This window comes from Mustela lutreola, chromosome 14 (genome assembly GCF_030435805.1).
Source record: "Mustela lutreola isolate mMusLut2 chromosome 14, mMusLut2.pri, whole genome shotgun sequence".
NCBI classification, from domain to species: Eukaryota; Metazoa; Chordata; class Mammalia; order Carnivora; family Mustelidae; genus Mustela; species Mustela lutreola.
The window spans coordinates 11268494-11292530 of record NC_081303.1 but is presented as its reverse complement, the minus strand read 5'-3'; the positions used below and the strand labels follow the sequence as shown (position 1 = coordinate 11292530).

Genomic DNA, 24037 nt, shown 5'->3' with positions numbered 1-24037 from the left:
GGGCACATATAGGGAGTCATTTCTGTGTTGCAACATTAACTATCATCCCCTCCCCTTCCACCCCAAAATAGCAATTATAGGGAATTATTCTTTAATCACTTCATGTTTAGTATTTACATTAGCATATCAAAAGATGATATTTAATTCTTAAGGTTAATGACTGTGTTTTTTAAGAGTTTTAATCATTTGTGGGCTAAAAAGAAACATCCCACTTTGATTTGCTAATGCATCCTTATGGAGACACTGCTGTTAAATAAATAAAACATCCTGCTGGGGATAGAACTGTTGTGGTTTTATCAGCAATCTTTACAGATGAAAATTAGCTGTTCACTAGATTTTGCCTGGTGAATTTTAGTTGTGGCAGAGTATAGCCTAATGATGAGGCATATGGGTTCTGGAGTCTGACCACCTGGGTTTGAATATAAGCTCCATTATTTACTGTGTGACTTGTGGCAGTTGAACTTATTTTCTCTAGCCATAGTTTTCTTGTTCAAAAAGTGGGGCTGAATTTGGTTTGTAGCACATAGTGTTATTGTGAAGATTAAATGAGCTACTTAGCACAGTTCCTTGCATATGGTTGCACTAGTTACAGTAGTTGTTGTTGAGAGGCAGTATGGCCTGATGGAGGTAGACAAACATGGTTTATAATTTTAGCATGAGGTGGGTGGGGTAGTGGGTCTTTATTCATGACCTTGAGCGAACCCTCCATCCTCTCTGTATTGATTTCTTGAGTCTATAAATTGTTGGTAACCTTTCTTATCAGGTAATTGGGATGGAGATGTGGTATAAAGCAAAATTTAATAATTGCCACTATATTTCCCTTGCCCCTTTCCATTTCTGAGTTCAGTTTAGGAATGCTGCAAATTCCGAAAACCTTTCAGTTCCCTGGAGGGGGGGGTGGAAATTAGCCAATATTCTTTCATAACACATGGGAAGTAGTTGTCATTTAATATATTTTGCTTAATTTTACTGGAATTTTTTTTTTTTTAATGCCTGCCTGGTTTTTTGTTTTTTTTTTTGGCTGAATTAATAGGCAACAAAGAGAAGCACTGAAAAGAGATCAAGTATTCAACAACTTGAAGGTTTTTTTTTTTTTAAAGATTTTATTTATTTATTTGACAGAGATCACAAGTAGGCAGAGAGGCAGGCAGAGAGAGAGAGAGAGAAGCAGGCTTCCTGCGGAGCAGAGAGCCCGATGCAGGGCTCGATCCCAGGACCCTGAGATCATGACCCGAGCCGAAGGCAGCAGCCCAAACCACTGAGCCACTCAGGCGCCCCGAAAACTTGAAGGTTTTATTGCTAAAGGAGAATTAGCAAATAAAAGAATAGGCAGTGCAGTTTTGCTTTTGCCAGAAGCTAAGAGAGTAAGAAATGGAAGGTAGGCCACCCAGGTCGGGGAAGTGAGATTGGGATCCTGTGTTGTGTCCTGGATTCGGTGATGGACATGTGAGCAACCTTAGGAAGCGGTTTTAAGGCTGGGAGGGTGCCTGAGGAACTGTCCAAGGGGTTGTGAAAGCCGTTCTTACTGGGCAGGTAAATGTGCCAGAGGTTTGGGGCGATCTGATGGTGGTCAATCCAGGGGCAAAGACCTTCCCAGCAGCTTCCTGGGGCCATGCTGTGAATGGTAGTTAGCTCAAATCAATTTGACTCCACCAGCTAGCCAGTTAGTAATAGAGTTGGGATAGAGTCTCCATTCTTCAGACTTACTTCAAGGGAAAGATTAGGATAGGAAGGGCCAGGACTTTCCTATGGAGAGCTCCCAGATTTCATTTCCCCTCTATTTATCAATACTCCTGGGCAGTTCTAAAGCTGGTGTTGGGAACAAGGAGCTCTGTTTTTACTGTTTAGTAAAATGTTGGTAGAAGTGTCAAGGTAATATCACACTTGTTCATTCAAGCAGTTGCATAATGGCACACTGTCCCCTTTTTATAAACATGTCTTTTGTTTTTGTTTTTGTTCCCTACCCCTTGGCTACTTCTCAGACTTCTTCCTGACCATGAAATTTAGGACAGAAAAACCACAAAAAATTACCACAATTCCTTCAAGTTATAGGGACAAATCTTGACCAGGCTTGACCAGCACCCAGCTTCCTGGGCATGCAAAGTACCTCAGGCTTACCAGAGCCCTACACTTGGTTTAATGCTCTACTGTCTCTATCTTGAAAATCTTAATGTTTTTTGAACAAGGCACTTCATTTATTTTTGCTTATATAGATCTTATATACAAAGCCATAAGGCACTTTTAACACAAGAAAACAACCCATTTCTCATCTTATTGCACTCTCACCAGTGATAGGTCAAAGGAATTTAGGGCTGGAAAAAGTTGGCTGAGGTTAAAATGAGCTCCATATTTAATAGAAGTCTCTCTCTTTTTTTTAAAGATTTTATTTATTTATTTGAGATCACAAGTAGGCAAAGAACCAGGCAGAGAGAGAGAGGGGAAGCAGGCTCCCCCGGATTGGAGATCATGGCCTGAGCTGAAGGCAGAGGCTTAACCCACTGAGCCACCCAGGCACCCCCTTAATAGAAATCTTAAGTGTGCTATGATACTACGTATCAGGGGTACTTTTCCAGGATATCATATTCTTTTTTCGGTCTGGTTGATGAGAGTATATTGAGATCGTAAAGTATGGTTGGCTAGATGTTTCAAATCAAACAAACATAGTAGACACAGAGGTTACTATAGAGTTTTTTTGACTTTTGCTGTTATTGCAGTGAGAAAGGTTATGTGCAAAACAACACTTTTTGTATGGCAACAAATCTGTTCGTAGTGGGTTCAGTGCCAGCCCTGCACATAGGGTGAGGACCAAGAGGTCTCTTGTACCATCCCTCTATCCTGTTCTTTTTTTTTTTTTTAAAGATTTTATTTATTTATTTTGACAGAGGAGAGAGATCACAGTAGGAGAGAGGAAGGGAAGAGATCACAGAGAGAGAGGAAGAGAAGCAGGCCCCCTGCCGAGCAGAGAGCCCGATGTGGGACTCGATCCCAGGACCCTGAGATCATGACCCGAGCCGAAGGCAGCGGCTTAACCCACTGAGCCACCCAGGCGCCCCCCTCTATCCTGTTCTTGAACATGTGTTTTGAAACAGACATACACACACATATGTGCATTATCTTGAAGAAAAAGATCTTCACTAATAGAACTACTTAAGTACACGGTTTCAAAATATCAATATAATGCCCTAGTGATAAATCAGGAAGAAATAATTGGACAGTTACCATGAAATAGTATATGCTACCACGTATAAATGCTTATTAGGCACTAGAATTCATGGTGAAGAAATAGTGTAATGTGCTGCTCATACGGGGACTGAGAAGTGTGTCGTGTTGGTGATTCAGAGTCGCATGACATTATCATCTGAAATGATGAGCAACTCTTGGTGGAGTCTGAACCAAAAAAAGGGACCAGTGTCCTTTGATTTACCTAAGTCGTCGTAATAGTGGAAAATTTAGCACATATTAAATATAGTAAACCAGTATGAGGATTACTTCTGCTTATATGTAAACAGGGATTTGGTTTAGACTTAAATGTTGGGTATTTGAAAGCTGTGTGGGATTGTGACATATATCGTAGGATGTAAGTGCCCTCGTCTATTTCAGAGTGCCTATGGTGGCACCCCGTGGTTGGGGAAAACCAGACACCCCCCCCCCCCCCGCTGCCCCGTCACGTGCCCCAGTGGGGGCGCGGGGTGGCTGGTGGGAAGCAGAGCTGGATTCTGTCCACAGTTGTGAGGAGATTTAGAAAACAGGACAATGATGCTGCTGTGCTCATCCAAATCCGGGGACCTCCTCCTTCCCTATCATGGCCAATCCCATTAAATAAACCGCCAGTTTCTAATACAATTCCATAACAAACACTTTGGAAATGTTTTGTTTGCTTTGGAAGTTGAGTCAGGATATAGTCACAGTAGTGCATCATGGCTCTGAGCAGGCACTCTGGACCCAGACCACCTGCATTCCGTCTGTGCACTGCCCCTTCCTAGTTGTGGACTCTCCTGTGAGTGACTTAGTCTCTCCTGTGTCAGTTTTTTCTCATCTGAAAACAGGTAGATATGTTGTGAGAATTTTTAACAAGCTGCTCTGTGTCATGTGCTTTGAATAGTGCTTGAAACAGCACTGTGCACACAAAGTGTGGAAGAGATACTTGTATAGTGAGAAGCCCAGGAGAGGGTTTTTATATTATATTTTATTTATTTCTTTTGTCTTATTTTTCATAGGCTCCACACCCAACGTGGAGCTCAACCCTAAACCCTGAGACTGAGAGTCACATGCTCTACCAACTGAGCCAGCCAGGTACTCTGCAAAGGACAGGGTTTTTAAGATTTTTTAATTTGATTTTTTATCTCTTTAAGTAATCTTTTTTTTTTTTTTTTAAGATTTTATTTATTTTTGTGGCAGAGAGAGACACAGCGAGAGAGGGAACACAAACAGGGGGAGTGGGAGAGAGAAACAGTCTTCCTGCTGAGCAGGGAGCCTGATGTGGGGCTTGATTCCAGGACCCTGGGATCATAACCCGAGCCGAAGGCAGCCACTTAATGACTGAGCCACCCAGGTGCCTCTTTCTTTAATCTTAAAACCTGAACCCATGACCCTCAGATGGAGGGTGGCATTTTCCACGGACTGAGCCAGCCAGGTGCCTCAGGAAGGACAGGGTTTTTCCTTTTTAATTTTAATTTTTAAAAAATTTTTAAGGATTTTATTTATTTATTTATTTGACACACAGAGGTCACAAGGCTGCAGAGAGGCAGGCAGCTGCCCCAGGACAGGGTTTTTTAAAAGTGAGAAAAGAGGGGCGCCTGGGTGGCTCAGTGGGTTAAGCCGCTGCCTTCGGCTCAGGTCATGATCTCAGGGTCCTGGGATCGAGTCCCACATCGGGCTCTCTGCTCAGCAGGGAGCCTGCTTCCTTCTCTCTCTCTCTGCCTGCCTCTCAGTGTACTTGTAATTTCTCTCTGTCAAAAAAAAAAAAAAAAAGTGAGAAAAGACATTATAAAATTATAAACATGTATTGCAAAAAATGAAAAGGTCATGTGTTTTGATTTTCTCAGATAATGAATCTTTACTGGAGCTTTGCGTTGTTGTCAGTGAGTAAAATTCATCATCATTTTTCCCTTTTCCTCTCTTTTGGCAAGGATAATAGCTAACAATTATGGATCTCTTGCCATTTGTCGAGCAGGGCACTAATAGGTTTGCAAGGACTGTTATCATTTAATCTTTACACAATCCTGTAAAGTTGCTACTATTGAATCCCCATGTTTATGTACAGATAATGAGACAGATTGAGAAGTTCACTCCAGGTGTCTTGGCTTAGAGGTAGACTGGAGTCCTCTGACTCCAGAGCCCATTCTGAACAGTGAGGTAGGCAAATAAGATACCATTCAGGAGAAGCTTCCAGCCTCCGTCTCAGATAGTGTCGGGTGACTAAGTTTTGACACTTTCTGGTTGACCCTAGGATCCTTATGTTCAGCACGCTGGTAGAGGTTTTGGTTTTGTTTTTAAAAGTGGGTCAGTGTCTAGATCAGGACTGTCCAAAAGTACTTTGTGTAATGATGACAATATTCTGTATTTGCTGTGTCCAGTGGTCATTAGCCACGGCCATATGTTGCTGTTGAGCATTTGAAATGTGGCTAGTGTGTCAGAGGAGGTTAGTTTTGAAATTTATGGAATTTTTAAATTACTTGAAATATAAATGGTCCATGTGTTTGGGCAGCAACAGGTCTGGATAAGTAAAGGGGGTGCAGAGAGAAAATACTTTCAGGAACATTCCAAATGCTGTCGTTTTATTGCCCTTTTTTTTTTTTTTTTTTTTAAATCTCCTGGACCTGCAAAACCACCCCTCTGCATTTGAGTGGGAGTCCATGTCTGCACTAAGGTGTGGAAATAACAGATACAGCTAGTGGGACTTCTGCCTTTTTGGATCCGGTGGCCTTATTGCAAGTCTCCAGAAGCATCTTCATCTAGCAGGCGGATGCCCAGCGTGAAGTCGTCAGGGGGTGCTCGCGGAGCCCCAGTGTCAGCATTCCCGGGCCTGCTGAACTGGCTTTAAGAAGTGTTTAGTTATTGTGGCATATGTTTCTGCGTTCAGGCTGGAGGAAATGTATTCCCTTCAGCCTGAAGTCAGCACAGATGGGATCTTGAGCCAAGACCTCAAACACGAAGGAACTAAATTGCTAACCCTTCAGTGCTGCTGGGCTGCTGCTGACCACAACAGCTGTGGTTGCCATGGTATGTGGGGAGCTTTCATAATGAAAAGCAAGAAATTAACGTTTATAGCCATTATTGTGATTTGAATTTGAGGTAGGTAAATGAAGGGTGGCATATGTTGCTGGCTGTATGTATTTATTTATTTAAGATTTTATTTATTTATTTGACAGAGAAAGAGAGCACAAGAGCAGGGGGGAGCAGCAGAGGGAGAGGGAGAAGCAGGCTCCCCGCTGAGCAGGATGCCCCATGCAGGGCTCAATCCCAGGACCCTGAGATCATGACTTGAGCTGAAGGCAGCTGCTTAACTGAGCCACCTAGGCGCCCCCTGTTTATTTATTTTTAACAAAGCAACAGGATTAGAGCAGAAGTAGGTTGTTTGCGTTTGGTGTGTCCGTGTATATTGTGGGGTGCATTCCAATACAGGCCAGTGTCCAAACGTGAATAAATTACTGTGAAAATGTCAGCTTTGAGTCAGGGTATCTGAGATGTTACTGTGCTGAGTTTTATCGTAAGTGTGTGTATGCTTAAACATACATTGCTGCTTCTTTAAAATTTTTTTTTTGTTAAAGATTTTATTTATTTATTTGACAGAGAGAGATCACAAGTAGGTAGAGAGGCAGGCAGAGAGAGAGAGAGAGAGAGAGGAGCAGAAAGCCCGATGCGGGACTCGATCCCAGGACCCTGAGATCATGACCTGAGCCGAAGGCAGCGGCTTAACCCACTGAGCCACCCAGGCGCCCTACATTGCTGCTTCTTACTCTCTGAGCTTCATAAGATGGTATCATGGCTGAATACAGTCTTACGGGATTTTTTTTTGACTCAACATTTTCAGGATGCGTCTGTGTTACTGCTCAGAGCTACAGTTCAATCCCTCTCTGCTGCATGATATACCACTGTGTGGGCTCTGCTACACTTTATCCATTCTCCTGCAAGCAGACTTCTGGGTTGTTTGTAGTAAAATGTTTCATTTGATGATATTTTCTTTTACATTATTGTTTGAAGGTAGGAAGGCGAGGAGGGCATAGATCATTCACATCAGAAGGGACCAGGGGGAGGAGGGATCAGGAATATAAGATATATTTAAAATCGGGAGAAGAGAGGGGACCTGAAGTAGTGTTTTCTGAATTTCCAGAGCATCACATATGCTGTCTTGAAATTCTCTAACATTCCTGTGAGAGCTTTTACTCTTTACATTTATTTATTTATTATTTTTTTTAAAAAAAGATTTATTTATTTATTTGACAAAGAGAGAGAGAGAGATCACAAGTAGGCAGAGGCAGACAGAGAGAGAGAGAGATAGAGAGAGAGAGAGAGAGAGAGAGAAGCAGGCCCCCTGCAGAGCAGAGAGCCTGACTCGGGACTCGATCCCAGGACTCCGGGATCATGACCTGAGCCGAAGGCAGCGGCTTAACCCACTGAGCCACCCAGGGGCTCTACTCCTTACATTTAACTTGTGAAGAAATCCACACAGAGGGGAAGTAACTTTTCCGTAATCATGGAGCTGAGAAGCAAGAGTTGGAGCTCAGTGTTCAACCTGAGTTTTTTGGACCCCTGTGCTCTCAGATGGGCACAGTCAGCTGTGAGGCTACGAGGGGAGATGAGGTATCAATGGAAAAAGGTTACCTTCTGGCTTTGTCACTTAAAGCGGCTGAGTAAACATAACCTGGGAAATGTGAATTCATGGTGGACAAATGAAGGAAATCAGACAAAAGGAACTTCATGATTGGGTCCCCTGCATATTGTTGTCCAGCGCAAACCGTCCTGATGTGGCTCTGACCTGCCCAGCTAGCTCTGTAGTCCTTACTCTTCGAGTAATTTTCCGTCTGCCACGGAGGACCCAAGAAGCCACGCAGTCCCAGGCTCACCACTAATCAGCTGCAGACAGAACAAGTTGACCCTGATTAATCAGCAGTCCACCATCTGAGGGCTTTGTTTGTTTGATGGTTAATCTTTATGGAGAATTAGGATAGAATGGGGTATCAGCCTAGCATAGGAGAGAAGTTTGCTGTTTTCCTTCTGTATGGTATTTGACTGCTGTGAGTGCAATCCATAATGGAACATAAGTGCAGATTCAGAATTATTTCCATGATCTTAAATTATTGACTTCCACTGCTGGCCCAGGGCTCATACAGCCTGAGTGATTGTGAAGCTGAATAGAGAAAAGTCTCCTTTGGTAAACAGTGGCTGGAAATCGGCACTGCTCTTTGCAGGGGGCTGTTGTACTTCTCATGTTTTATTTAGGTGTTTAGCAGTGCCATTGGAGTTTCTAATTAACGTTGTGCCTGAACTTCAATTGTTTATGAAGGCTCACCTAGATTTAATCATAAGATCAGCTTGATGAGGGTTTGCAGAGGTAAGCTTTATTGCTTTACACACAGTGGCTTCTAGCCTCTCTCTTGACTGTGAAGGGAGCATTGATTCATAAGAACATTACAAATAGCTCAATGATCATTGGAGTATATTGAGTGGAGAATGAAATGCAGAAGTCTATTACAGATACTCTGTCTCTATTAACCTCTCTAACCCTTCTATTTAGTTTGATGGATAGAAGGATTTGTGCCCTGAAATCACAGAGGTACCACGTGCTTGGATGTGGGATCATCTGTAGGATGGTGTTGTTAATCATTTTAGCAGATCAAGACTCAGTTTAACTGGTCCCGAACAATTTTGCTTCATATTTGATGGTATTTCACAAATTTAGAAAGTAGGTAATCAGCATATCTAATCTTTCTTTTTTTAAAGATTTTATTTATTTATTTCACAGAGAGAAAGAGATCGAAAGTAGGCAGAGAGGCAGGCAGAGAGAGAGAGGAGGAAGCAGGCTCCCTGCTTAGAGAGCAGGATGCGGGGCTTGATCCCAGGACCCTGAGATCATGACCTGAGCAGAAGGCAGAGGCTTAACCCACTGAGCACCCTGGTGACCCCAGCATGTCTAATCTTGAATTTACTCATTAGGATGAATAAACATATGTTTTTTTGATACTTACTGTATTTTGATATTTTAGTGCCATATATTGAATTAATATTCCTATGACTACAATAAAAATATCGTAATTCTGTTTTTTGCCATTATATTGGAAAAAGAAATAATGAAGGTAGCATGCACGGTTTAGCAAGGGTATTCTTATCCTGGGCTAGAATGCATTATGAGTTACTGGCTTTAAAAACACAGTTACTGCGGGACGCCTGGGTGGCTCAGTTGGTTAAGCAGCTGCCTTCGGCTCAGGTCATGATCCCAGCGTCCTGGGATCGAGTCCCACATCGGGCTCCTTGCTCCGCAGGGAGCCTGCTTCTCCCTCTGACTCTGCCTGCCACTCTGCCTGTGCTCGCTCTTGCTCTCTCTCTCTCTGACAAATAAATAAATAAAATCTTTAAAAAAAAAAAAAAACAGTTACTGGGATGTTTTAAAACTGTACATAATTATACCATACCTGGTTTTTAGAATTTAATATTATCAATGTTTTCCATTTTAACAATTCTCCTTCATTACTTCAAAATACACTTTTAGCTTTTAATAAAGAAAGCTTTGCTTTGAAAGTTACCATTAGGGGAGCCGGGGTGGCTGAGTCAGTTAAGTATCTGCTTAGGCTCAGGTCATGATCTCTGGGTCCTGGGATCAAGCCTCACCTTCAGCTCCACACTCGGTGGGGTGTCCACTTCTACCTCTCCCTCTGATCCTCTCCCTACTAGTGCTCTTTCTCTTGAATAAATAAATAAAATCTGGAAAAGAAAAATAAATGATCATTCAATTAATCTAGGGTATATGAGTCTTATAAGGTACTGTGATGATGTTCATCTGCTACAAGCACTTTTTTAAAAAGTTAATATAGTCATCATGTATGATCAGTTTCCTTTGATTTGTAAACTTCACATTTTGTGATATTTATGAATTTCATGTGTTTCTGAAAAAGACGATGGTAGAGGTAATTTCTTTCCATGTGAATGTTTTTGTTTTTCAGAGTGTACGTGGCCAGATACCATGTAATTCGTAATTCTTTTTGCGACTAGAATAATTAAATAAAGTTAAGTGCTTGGGTCTTTTATCACATGGCTAATATTGTTTCCCATGGCTGTTTTGTTTGTTTTGTTTTTAAAAATATCGTCAGTTTTCACTCTCAACTGCAGTAGTCTGAAAGGGGCAAGAATTAATCTTTTGGAAATGGCTGGTGGGAAAACTATAGGGTGTCAGAATATTAGAAGTCGTACAATAGCACAATAATGACTGATGCTGTGACTCATGTTATTGTTTCGTAAAGTTGTCAGGATACCTCACATAGTTTCAAAAATGTATTTGAAATGAGATGTTGACTCATTTGAAATGAGATGTTGACAAGACAATGGTTATGTTGGTGTAATACAATGGTGTCTGTGATTATTTGTAACTATGAAGATTATTTGTAGAAAGCACTTAAAATACTATGTTTTAGTTCCGTGTTAAGTTATTTTCCTGCTAGACTAAGCTCTGTGAAGGTGCTACTGTTTCTTCTTGTTTTGTGTTTATTTCTCACTGCCTATCATGGTAGCTGGCTTAATAAATAGTTGTTAGGTGAATAAATGAATGAGTGACTTCTTAAACTGAAAACAGCATATCTTAAAATTAGTCTCCTAGCAACTGAAGGTGAAAATTAAGTAGCATGAAAATATGGCTGTAATCTCAGTGGTCTCGTCGAATGGCTTATTAATATAAGTGTTTTTGATACTTGGATGCCATGAGAACATTACACAAATTTGTATTGATCATGTACTAATTCTTAGATCAGCATAATTAATTTCCATGTTTGAATTTTATGTTTGTTCACACAAGTAATTTTAAAGTTGGTGTTAATGCGTCCTGTTTATGGATGTTGAATATCCCCTCTGTAGTATTTGTAATAAAGTTTACAGGTTGGCATAGTACTATAAAGCCATAAATGACTTCATTGCCATAGGATATAAGCTCCTTAAGCATAGGCATGTATCTTTCTCATCTTTGTTTCCCTTTAGTACCATTTTCAGTAGTAGTTATTTAAAAAATTTACTAAAAATATGTGTGTAATTAAAATCTCATGAGAAAATCTACAGCTACCTCGAGATTACTCCTTTATGATATGGCTGGTTTTGTTAGGCATTTGGCCACGTGAGTCCGTTTTTTCGAGGCAGGTAGAGAGAAGGCAGGGTTTTAGATCTAGTGTGATGCCATCTAGTTTTTACAGCTGTGTCCAGGCTGAATACTCTTTTTCCTTGGCTTTCGTGAGAGAGTTTTTCCTCCTCTCTTCTGCCTATCTCCTTCTCAGTTTTTCTTCTCTGATCTCCTCCTCCCTAATGGCTTCTGCCTCTCTACCTCTCTACCTCTCTGCCTCAGTCCCCAGTGTTCTCCTCTTCACGCTCTTTGTGCCAGCTGTTGTGAATGACTCCCTTCCCGGAATGTACTCTGCTCTTTCAAACCTCTGCGTCTTTGCACATGCTTTGCCTTCTGCCTAGAATGGCCTGCCTTTTCCCTGTAAGCCTGGTGGAGAACGCTTACTTACCCTTGAAGAACCGCTCAAGTATTTGATTTGTGAAGCTTTTCTTCAGTAGAGTTCATCACCCATGCATCTGGAGCCACCCAGAGGTTAAGCCCTGTCCAGTGTATTTTAAAATCAGGTTTTTGAACTAATTCTGCCCTCTCATTGTACATGGCATATGTGTCTTGACATCTGCAGCCTCTCAACGTGTGATGTCCTTGCTCATATTCTTTAGGTGGTGTCAGAGTATAGAGCCAGCGATTGGGGCCCCCCTCCCTGTCTTGCAGTGATGGTCCCCGCTACAAAGTGATACACATAGCTCATTTGAGAACATGGGGGAACTTCTCAAAGCCACACTGACAGCCAGTGACTTGGCTCGGTCTCCTTGTAGAGAATCCCTTAGGGTAATTCAGGTGACTCTGAAAAGAGTCAGTTTGTCTCAGGCTGAAGGGAAATAGAGAAAATATTTCCAGAAAGGACTGCATGATTGGTGTTGGTAATGAGGTTGTTGTTTGGCTGACGTGGAACGTTTCAGGAATGGAAAAAAATGACGTATTTCTGTACTTGTACTTCGCCTGTGTGTATGGATTTGTGTATGAATTATATATAAATTGCCCACTTCCAAACATTTGTGTTTTAAGATCCATGCTGTTTGGTTATAGATTTTTTTTACTTGGGTTTGGTGGCAGAAGTGCAGTCTTCTGTTTTGTTTTATAATGGAGGGAATTTCAGGGTGCCTGGGTGGCTCAGTCAGTTGAGCATCCGACTGTTGACCTTAGCTCAGGTGTTGATCTCAGGGTTGTGGAGAGCCTACTTAAAAGAATTTTTAAAAATTAATAGAAAATAAAATGGAGGGAATTTCTAGCTTTAATTTTTTGAGAAACTGTTTTTCACAGTGGCTGCACTGATTTGCATTCTTATCAGCAATGCCCAAGGGTTTCATTTTATCCAAGTCCTCACCAACAGTTGTTATTTCTTGATGTTTTGATTTTAGCTATTCTGACAGGTGTAAGTTAATATCTCATAGTGGTTGTGATTTGCATTTCCTTGATGATGGGTGATGTTGAGCATCTTTTCATGTGTCTGTTGGCCATCTGTATGTTTTAGGGAAAATGTACATTTAGATCCTCTGACCATTTTGTAATTGGATTATTTATTTATTTATTTTTGGTCTTGAATTGTATAGGTTATTTATATATTTTGGATATTAACTCCTTATCAGATATATCATTTTTTTCTTTCCTTTCTTCTTTTCTTTTTTTAAAAAAAGATTTTATTTATTCATTTGCGAGAGAGAAGGAGAGAAAGCACAAACAAGGGGGAGTGTCGGGCAGAGGGAGAAGCAGGCTCCCCACCCAGCCGGAGCCTACCTAACTCCTCGCAAAACTCTGGGATATTGACCTGAGGCAAAGGCAGATAGAGGCCCAACCCGTCGAGCCACCCAGCTATTCCCAGATATATCATTTGTGAATATCTTCGCCCATTCAGTAGGTTGCCTTTTGTTTTATTGATGATTTCCTTTGCTCTGCAGCAGCGTTTTATTTTGATGTCATTCCAATCGTGTATTTTTGCTTTTGGTTCCCTTGCCTGAGGGGACATACCTATACATAAATATTTCATATGATGCAGTAATTCCACTATCAGATATTTACCCAAAGAAAATGAAAACACTAATTCAAAAAGATACATGCACCCCTATGTTTATTGCATTATTATTTTTCATAGCCAAGATATGGAAACAGCCCAAGTATTCATTGATAAATGGACAGATAAAGAAAAAGTGGTCTATTCTCCGCCATAAAAAAGAATGAGATGTTGCCATTTGCAGCAACATGGATGGACCCTAGAGGGTCTAATGTTAAGTGAAGTAAGTTAGTCAGAGGAAGACAAATACCAGATGATTTCACTCACACATGGAATTAAAGAACCAAAGGAATAAACGAATGAGAGACAGACAGACTCTTAAATACAGAGAACACACTGGTGGTTCCCAGAGGGGAGGTGGGGAACGAGATGGGTGAAACAAATACCAGGGATTAAGAATATTTTTATCTTGGGGCGTCTGAGTGGCTCAGTGGGTTGGGCCGCTGCCTTCAGCTCAGGTCATAATCTCAGGGTCCTGGGATCGAGTCCCGCATGAGTCCCGCATGAGTCCCGCATCGGGCTCTCTGCTCAGCAGGGAGCCTGCTTCCCTCTATCTCTCTGCCTGCCTCTCCGTCTACTTGTGATCTCTCTCTGTCAAATAAATAAATAAAATCTTAAAAAAATATATTTATCTTGATGAGCACTGAGTGATATATAGAATTGTTGTATCCTTATATTGCACACCTGAAACTAATATAAACACTTTGTATAAACCATATTTCAAATGAAAATTAAAAAATAGCACAGCTTATGCAGGTCAGCATTAACAATGCTAACTAACTCAGGTTGACTATGTACTCCTGATACCATGTGAGAATTGTCTTGTGCGCCTGTGATCTTTATCCTCCAAATACGTAACTCTCATGTAGCCATTTTAAAAAAATGAAGACAAACCCACATTGAAGGATATTTGGTGAAGTACTTTATCAGAAGTCCTCAAAATTGTCAAAAGTACTAAAAAACAAAGAAACTCTGAGAAACAGTGAGAGCCAAGAGTAGCCTGGGCTGATACGACTAATGGGATAGGATATTCTGTCTTCGTGGAATCCTGGAACAGTAGAAGAGAATTAGGTAAAAATGAAGAAAATCTGAATGACGTATGAATATTAGTTAATAACAGTACATCATTGCTGGTTCATGAGTGGTGACCATAGCACCACACAAATGTAAAATGTTAGCACGAGGGGAAGCTGGGCTGAGTACGTGACTCCTGTGCTGTCTTTGGACTGGGGGGGGGGGGTGGGCAAACAGGTAAAGGGCCTTAAGAGATGCAAACTTCCAGTTACAAATGAGTAAGTCGTGAGGATGAAAAGTACAGCGTGAGTAATATAGTTGATAATATGTAGAAAAATAAGATGGAAAGGATTCAAACTGCTTGTTGGTTCTCTCCAGCAGGCAACCAAATTATCATTCTTACATAATAAAGCATGGCTAAATTCATCATGATTTGATTGCTGCTCTTTATTGTTGAATCTCTTTCTGGCAATAGGATTTAGGCCAGAGTTTCTGACATTAGTGTTTTCTTGTTTTGATATATTCTGACCTCTGTATCAAAAGCCTGTGATCCAGCAGAGTTCAAAGCAGGATTCCAAAGGTTGGTGGTAAGATGGGTCTGCCTGTCAAGTAGTTTTTCAGGTGATGTCTGCATCGCCTGAAAGGTTGCATGGTTTGCGTTGTAAGGTCCTCTGCGTTGCTGTGTTGACGTCAGGGTCTTGTGTGTGTTGTCAGGTTTGTGAACAGTGAGCTCAAACCTCCTTTCATGATGGGGAGTAGGTGCACGAGAGGTCTCTCACAGTATGTTTTGGTCAGAACTAGATGTTTGGATTTCATTCCTCAAAGAAATTAATACCTACCTCATTTTCAGACGTGTTAGAGATCGCTGGTTTTATCACTTTCACACCTGTCTTATATGACTTAGTTTGTCTTAATATTTTAGGTAAAAACTGTTAAGAGCAATGAAAAAACATATATCCTTTGCCTACTCGTATAACACCTCTTCCTGAAGGACATAAGATAACAGGTGTTTATTTGGACATTAGAGAGGAGTAATATATATTACCTCATTCAATTTTCCTTGCTTTCTGTTTCTATGAAATGAATAAAAATAAAAGAAAAACCAAAGCCATGTGGAAAAATCATCTGCTTTTACAGCTAATGATAGTTTTCAATTTTTTACTATAGGATGTTAGTTCAAAAATAAAGTAACTGTTTTCCTTTAGAAATTTCTTTACTGTCCTAAATTTTGTTCTCTTGCTATTTAGGTTTTTTAAAAAAACTTACATCAATAGAAAAATGCTCATAGGAAAATATATTACATTGGTTTAGTATGTTGTCATTGAAGATGAACTAATTACAACGCTTCTCTTGTTAACTTGGTGTGAAGCATTTTATACTATGTAATTCACACCTCATACAATTCAGCCATTTAATTGTGAAGTGCAGGGGCTTCTGGGTGGTTCGGTTTGTTAAGCTTCCCACTCTTAACTTCAATTTAGGTCATGATTTCAGGGTGGTGAGATGGAGCCCCAAGTTAGGCTCCAAGCTGAGTGTGGAGTCTGTCTCTCTAACCCTTCCCCAACTCATGCTCACTCTTCCTCTCTTTTAAATAAATAAAATAAATAAAATCTTAAAAAAAAAAAAAAACAGTGCAGTGTGATGTTTTCAGTATATTTTCAGAGTTGTCCTTCCACCACCAATTTTAGAACATTTTTCTCCCCCATCAAAGAAAACCTGTAACCATTAGCTGTCATACCAAAATCTGTCTGATCATATGGCCTTTATGTTTAATGTTTTGAGGAATTGCCGGGAATTGTTTCCAAAGCGATAGGCCATTTTTCATCTCCACCAGGAATGTGCGAGGGTTCAGTTTCTCTTCATACTTGTTAACCCTTGTTACTGTCTTAATATGACCCTCCTATTGTGTTTGAAGTGGTACATTGTTGTCATTTGTGTTATATTTCCCTTCCTAATGATTAATGATGTTGAGCATCTTTTCATATGCTTATTGGGCGTTTGAATATCTTCTTTGGAGAAATGTCATTTATTTTAATTGACTTTTTGTTGCTGTTGACCCATATCCAAGTGGCAATAACTAGTACCTTTCTGATGTCATTATTAAGAGGATCAAAAGAATTAATATATGCAAAATGCTAGAGCTGTGCTGGAACACATGGGTTATTATTATTATTATTATTACTACTTATAATAATTTCTTCATGTGATTAATGCTTCCTAGTGACCCTATTCTGTACTTGCTGATGGGAGCTATGAAAAATAAACTTGTGCACTTTTTTTTTTTTTTTAAAAACATAGTCTCCACACCCAGCCTGGAGCCCAACATGAGGCTTGAACTCATGACCCTGGATCAAGACCTGAGCTAGATCAAGAGTTGGTCGCTTAACCGACTGAGCCACCTACATGCTCCCAAACTTTTTAGCCCCCAGTTCTGCAACCCCGGTGTTTACTACATCTGTCTAGTTGTTCATTTGTTCCATCATTCAACAAGCATTATTGAACACCTACTCTGTGTCACCCGAGAGCCTAAAGATGCAAACCAAAACCAGTGATGTTGGTTTTTCTCAAGAATTCTGGAGAAATACCAGTGTCATCAGTGTAGAGCAGTGAGTGCTTTGCTGGAAGTCTGTGCAAGCTGTGGGGGAAGCCCAGGTGGAGCGTTCAGGAAGGGCTTTGCAGACATGCTGAAACTGAAGCCGGAGGGGACAGTCTCCTGCAGTAGGCTGGGGTCAGTGTTGGGGGCTGAACAAGGGTGTGTTTGAAAGCATAGGAATGTGAGGGGCGCCTGGGTGGTATGTCTCCGCCTTGGCTCCTGGCCAGCTGGGAGTCGGTTTTGCCCTCTCCCTCTGCCCCACTCCCATTCATGCGTGCTCTCTCTGTGCTCTCTCTCTCTCTCTCTCTCAAATAAACAAATAATCTTAAAAAAAAAAAAAAAAAGCACAGGAATGTAGAAGCACTAAATGTTCAGCAGGGTGAGAACGACAGGACTGCTGGCCTGTGCAGTTTTGAGAGGGATTGGAGGGTTCCTCCCATCAGCCAGAGAGAGGAAGACCCCTCTCCTACTTCTGTATGTTTCTTGCTCAGAATATTCTGAACAACTGCACTTAACATGTGCAGTTGTTCATCATGAAATGCCCCGCTTTTCTCTAGTAATACTCCTGTCTTAAAGCCTTTTTTGTCTGATGCTAATGTAGTCACTGCAGCACTCCTGTGGTTACTGTTTTGTTGTCAACCTGTTTGTGTCTTTGAATCTAGAATATATCTGCTCTACACAGCATATAGTTGCATTGTGCTTTTGAAAAATGCAGTCTGACATATCTCCCCTTTGATTTGAATGTTTGGTCCATTCCCATTAATTTTTAATGTAGTTGGATTTATCTTTAGATTTACTTTGTATTTTCTATAGGTTTCATGTCTTTTTTCCTCTGTTCCTTAGTTCATTGCTGCCTTTTGTGTTAAATACATGGTTTTTGAGTGTACTATTTTAATTTGTTGATTCTTTTTTAAGTTTTAATGTTTATTTACCTTAGACCGTACATGCGGATGAGTGGGGGGAAGGGACAGAGGGACAGGGAGAAGCAGACTCCCCTCTGAGCAGGGAGCCTGACAGGGCGCTCACTCTGAAGACCCTGAGATCATGACCTAAATGGAAATCAAGAGTCAGCTGCTCAACAGACAAAGCCACCCAACTACCACTGATTTGTTCAATTTTTAAAAGGTTTTTATTTATTTATTTGAAAGAGGGTGAGGATGTAGGGAAGGGGAGGGGAGAGGGAGAGGAGAGGCAGCCCCACACGGGGTTGGATCCCAGGACCCTGAGACCATAACCTGTGCTGAAGGCAATTAACTGACTGAGGTGCCCCTTGATTTTTTTTTTTTTTTCCTTAAGGCATCTTTCTTGAGTAATTTCTTTTAGAGATTGTCCAAGGGCTGTGGTGCTCAATGCAATAGCCTTTAGCCACATGTGACTTTTATGCACTTGAAATGTGACTAGTCTGAACTGATAAATGATTATGTAAAATACAAACCAGATTTCAAGGACTGAGTATGAAATGCAGAATGTAAAATATTTCATTAATGATTTATATATTGATTATATAGTAAGACATTTGGTTTAAATTAAACTGTAGAAATTTCATGTTTGAAAACTTAAAAAAATGTGGGTAGAGGGGCGCCTGGGTGGCTCAGTGGGTTAAGCCTCTGTCTTCAGCTCTCAGGATCCTGGGATCGACCCCTGCATTGGGCTCTCTTCTCAGCAGGCAGCCTGCTTCCCCATCTCTCTCTCTGCCTGCCTCTCTGCCTACTTGTGATCTCTGTCAAATAAATAAATAAAATCTAAAAAGTATATATAAAAAAAAATGTGGGTAGAATACTGATGTGACTTAAATTTGTGGCTCTCATTTCTGTTGGACAGCACCACTTTAAGGGTAAAGCTTGCATCCTTAATGTACCACGATCTTTTTCAGTTTTTATTTTATTTTATTTATTTAATTTTTAAAAAAGATTTTATTTATTGATTTGACAGAGAGAGAGAGAGAGAGAGACAGCAAGAGAGGGAACACAAGCAGGGGGAGTGGGAGAGGGAGAAGCAGGCCTCCTGCCAACCAAGGAGCCCACTACGGGGCTGGATCCCAGGACCCCGGGATCATGACCGGAGCTGAAGGCAGATGCCCAATGACTGAGCCACCCAGGTGCCCCTATTTCAGTTTTTTTTGTTTTTTTTTTTAATATGGAATGCTTCACGAATTTGCGTGTCATCCTTGCGCAGGGCCATGCTAATCTTCTCTGTATCGTTCCAATTTTAGTATATGTGCTGCCGAAGCGAGCACCCCCTATTTCAATTTAATAGTGATGTAATTCCCACAAAATATAGCAGCTTTGTTCCACTATAACTCTATTTTCTTACCCTTTCTTTATGCTGTTTTTGTCATAAATACATAATTTTTACTTAAAGTAATCATAATTTTTTTAAAAAGAAGTTGGGAATAAAATGATACATGTATACAGTGTTACATTTGCCTCCATATTAACAATTTTTAATGCTTTTCATTCTTATGTATGGAGTTGGGTTATCATCTAACTATACTATTCAAGTTCTTGTATTATTTCATATAGTTCAGGTCTGTTTGCAATGAATTCTCCCACTTTTTGCCTTATCTGGGAATATCTTTATTTCTTTATTTTTGAAAGGTGCTCTCTCTTTTATTTGTGTCTGGCCTTTATTATTTCTGGTGAGAAGTCAACCGTTAATTGTATTGCTGTTCCCCTGCATGTGAAGCTGGTTTTCTCTTGTAGCTCTTGAGATTTTTCTCTTTGTCTTTGAATTTCTGCAGTTTGACTATCATATGCCTTGGTGTAGTTCTTTATTTTTATCTAATTAGGCAGTCATTAATTTTCTCTGATGTGTAGATTAATATTTTTCAGAACATTGGGAAACTTTGAAATCATTTTTTAATTGATGTGTGCTGACATATGATATTATATAGTTTCAGATGTATGACATAATGGCTCAATATTTATATATTATATACATATAATATATTTTTGTATACATTGCAATTGATAAACCATGAGAAATCTAGCTACCATCTGTCACAATACAAAGTTATTATATTTTATTAACTTTATTCCTTATATTCCCTATGTTCCCTGTGCTGTACATTGCATTCCCATGTCTTATATATTTTATAACTGGACATTTGTACCTTTTAGTTCTTCTCACCTATTTTGTCTGTCCCCCACACCCCTTTTCCTTCTGGCTGCCAGAAGGACAATATAGATTGTTCTCTGTATCTATGAGTCTGTTTCTGTTTTGCTCTGTTTTTTGGTTTCACGTAAGAGTGAAATCAAAAGATAATTTGTCTTTGGTTTATTTCTCTTACCATAATACCTTCTAGCTCTATCCGTGTTGTCACCTATAGCAAGACTTCATTCTTTTTTATGGCTAAGAAATATTCCTCTGTGTGTGTATCTCACATCTTTTTCAGTAATCTATTGGTGGATACTTACATTGCTTCCATATTTTGGCTATTGTAAACAATGCTGCAGTGAACATATAAGGATGCGTATGTCTTTTCAAATTAGCGTTACAGTTTTCTGTGGGTAAGTATCCAGAAGTGAAATTACTAGATTGTGTGGTATTTATAGTTTTAATTTTTTGAGGAATCTCCATAAAGTTTTCTTTTTATAGATTTATTTATTTGAAAAGAGAGCAAGCAGGAAGAGGGGCAGAGGGAGAGGGAGAGAATTTCAGGCAGACTCCCTGCTGAGTGGGCAATCTGATGTGGAGCTTTATCTCACAACCCTGATACCATGCATGACCAGAGCTGAAATCAAGAGTCAGAGGCTTGACCTACTGAGCCACCTAGGTACCCTGCCATACCGTGTTCCATAGTGGCTGCACCAGATTAACTTTGGTTCTTGGGGAGTGTCAGTGGCTCAGTTGGCTGAGAATCTGATTCTTGATTTTGGCTCTCTTATCATCTCAGGGTCATGAGATCGAGCACCGTGTTGGGTTCCACACTTGGTTTGTCATGTGCTTGGAATTTTCTCTCTTCTTTTCTCTGCCCCTCCCCTGTTCTCCCTCCCTCTCTCTCCAAGAAATTAAAAACAAACAAACAAACAAAACTTTGGTTTTTGCAAATCCAGAATAGACTTCCATTTCCTTAGCTCTCTCCCAGATTACCCAGCAGTAACCCAAACTGCACAGTGAGTGTGTTCTGTCACTTACTGTGATGCCCAGTTTTCCATGATGTGCGCTTTCCCTTTTTGCTGTGTGCCTGTAAACCTAACTTGTGCTCTTTGGGCATGACTTTAGCACCCCCAAATATCCTGATATCCTGTTTTCTTACCACCTGACGTACGGTCTAACCTGAACTTTTTAAGGAATGTGTAAAAGCCACATTCTAGACCTGTGGCATTAGACTCTTCATTTTAAAGAAGACTCTCGGGTGATTTGTTTGAAAAGCAGTCGTCTACTGGATTCCTATTTCTACTGCTCCATGTCTATTTCAATTCTTGTGTACAGATGATAGTATACACAGTTTGGGGGGGGGTGACTGCTATTATTACAGGGTTTATCTTTGAATCCTTTCATTTAGTTTATTCTTTTTCTTCTCTTTCTTTAAATGGAAACAGTTCTAATTTTTCTTTTCTTTTTTTAAAGATTTAATTAATTTATTTGACACAGAGAGAGAGATCACAAGTAGGCAGAGAGGCAGGCAGAGAGAGTGGGGGAGGCAGGCTCCCTGCTGAGCAGAGAGCCTGATGCGGGTCTGGATCCCAGCACACTGGGATTATGACCTGAGCTGAAGGCAGAGGCTTAACCCACTGAGCCACCCAGGTGCCTCTAGTTCTTATTTTAAGTTATAAATGCTGGCTGCTTTTCTCTCCGAAGGACTGTGACTTAATTCAGTACATCAATATTTGAAGAGGAAGTAGAAACACAATAAGGCATTCACTCAATGTTTGTAAGCTACAATAAAGCTTATAAAGCCATGTGAGTTTTAAGTACTATGGATAAATTGAACTATTTACCAAATAAGTATATTTTGTTTATTTGTCTCAAATGTTTTAGGCTTAATATTTACTCAGAGCAATTTGCAAATCTCAGGTATTGTGTTACACACATAGACTTTTTAAATAATTTGGCTGTTAAGTTCCGTTTGTGAGACATTTGGGAGATAAAAGATAAATTTTCAGTATGTCAGCACATAAGAAAAACCTGGTCTTGTAAGATTTTATTCAATAAAATACCCACACAGAAAACATCTAAACTTCCTTCTAGAACCTTAACCAATTTCTTTTCTTTTTTTTTTTTTTTTAATTGTGTGTATGAAAGATTTCTGCATTAGAAATTTGGTCAGGTTTTTCTCATCCTGTAAGTCCTAGGCAGTATTATTTAATGTCCCATTGGTGAAATATTTCTGAGGTAGGAAGACAATCTGCCCTATTCAGCTACTACAAATAATGTCTTTAGACAGCTAGTAAATAGAAGGGCCAATTAACTCCCTTTGTCTTTTGTTACTGAGCTGTTGAAGTATAATTTTCAGTATAATTTTTTTCCCCAAAATAAGACTTTTTAAGGACAGTGACTGGTGGTACTTCTTTTGATGCACATGCAGACCCATGTTACTATATAAAATTTCTGTGCTTAAGTATAGTTTTATCTTGTTCATTAGTTGCATTTTCTTCCTTTTACATTCATCTCTGTTTAGAACATTGTGGGAATTAATTTTTCTAAGTTTCTTCTCACTGTAAATGTAATGAGAACCCAGAAAGTTTATGAGATTTGACCTTTTAGAAAGATAAACAGAAACATTATACTTCTAGTTTCTGGTTTTGCATGTGAGAAGCTTGGGAGTTGTCACTTTAGCCTAACAAATAAAAAACTGAAAAGACTGAAAAACCACTAGCTCTTCTTGGATCTGTAAGGAAAGGGAGGACCCAGGGTAACCTACTGTCTCCCAGATTGAAGACAGGCACGGGAGTAAAGGGAGTCATGGCTCAGCACAGCAGACTCATGAGCAGAAAGCAATACGGTAGTGGGAAAACCTGATCTGAAATTGATGGAGGCTCAATGTGGACAAAGGTGAGTTAAAAACTCCAGGGGAGGGCACCTGGGTGGCTCAGTGGGTTAAGCCACTGCCTTCGGCTCAGGTCATGATCTCAGGGTCCTGGGATCGAGCCCCGCGTTGTGCTCTCTGCTCAGCAGGGAGCCTGCTTCCTTCTCTCTCTCTCTGCCTGCCTCTCTGCCTGCTTGTGATCTCTCTCTGTCAAATGAATAAATAAAATCTTTAAAAAAAAAAAAAAAAAAAAAAAAAAAAAAAAAACTCCAGGGGACCCTTGTCACAGAGGGACCTCCCCATTTTTCTGAATTTTTCCTCCAGTAGCTTGACCAGGTTCTCATAGTAAATATTTGGGAAAAATCCTCTTGTGCTTTTGGAAGGGGGAAGGAAAAAGGAACCATTTTGAAATATGCCAAAGCAAGTCTGTTGTTGTTCTTTTTTTAAAGATTTATTTATTTATTTTTAGAGAGAGTGAGAGAGAGAGCGCACAAGTGGGAGGGGCAGGGAGTAGGAGTGGGCAGGGAGTGGCCAGATGAGTGCTTAGCCAGAAGCAGGGCACATCCCACAAGCTTGATATCATGACCTAAGCAGAAAGCAAGAGTCCGGTGCTCAACAGACTGTGCCACCCAGGCAACCCTCAGAGCATTCTAGACTTCTTGACAAGGCCTGCCCTCAGGAGAATCTAGTTAACCATATTATATCCGACTGAGGTGTAATTGGAGACTCACTGCCTTGGAGGAAGGGAAACATCCAACTCCAGGAAACTTGCTATCTTCTTGCACTTAAGGGGGCAGACAAAAACCCTGAGAAACACTTGTGAAATGCACAGTGCTGAGGCATTATGCTTACTAAAATACTGAGGCATAATCATAAAAATATAGAACACTTCTCCTCTTCCCAAACTTAATAATACCACATTACTAAAGACCAATTTATAGCTGTTAAGTTGCCTGGTACATCATGTCCAGCCATCAAGAAAAAAATCACCACACATTATCAAAAGGGAAAAAACACAATGTGAAGAGAAAGAGAAATCATTAGAACGATACAGCATGGATGTTGGAAAAATCAGATTCAGAATTTAATGATTAATGTGATATATGGTTGGTAAACGATTAATATGCTAAA

The 24037-nt window shown here is 40.2% G+C and overlaps 1 protein-coding gene and 1 non-coding gene across 3 annotated transcripts in view; one reads left to right on the top strand and one right to left on the bottom strand.

The window, feature by feature from the left end:
- The window catches only part of SMYD3 (SET and MYND domain containing 3), a 778929-nt gene that overhangs the window by 117725 nt on the left and 637167 nt on the right, over positions 1 to 24037 (top strand). The window lies entirely within an intron of this gene.
- Positions 19066 to 19171, bottom strand: LOC131815447 (U6 spliceosomal RNA). The gene has a single exon (XR_009347749.1). It is a non-coding gene; the product is annotated as a U6 spliceosomal RNA (small nuclear RNA).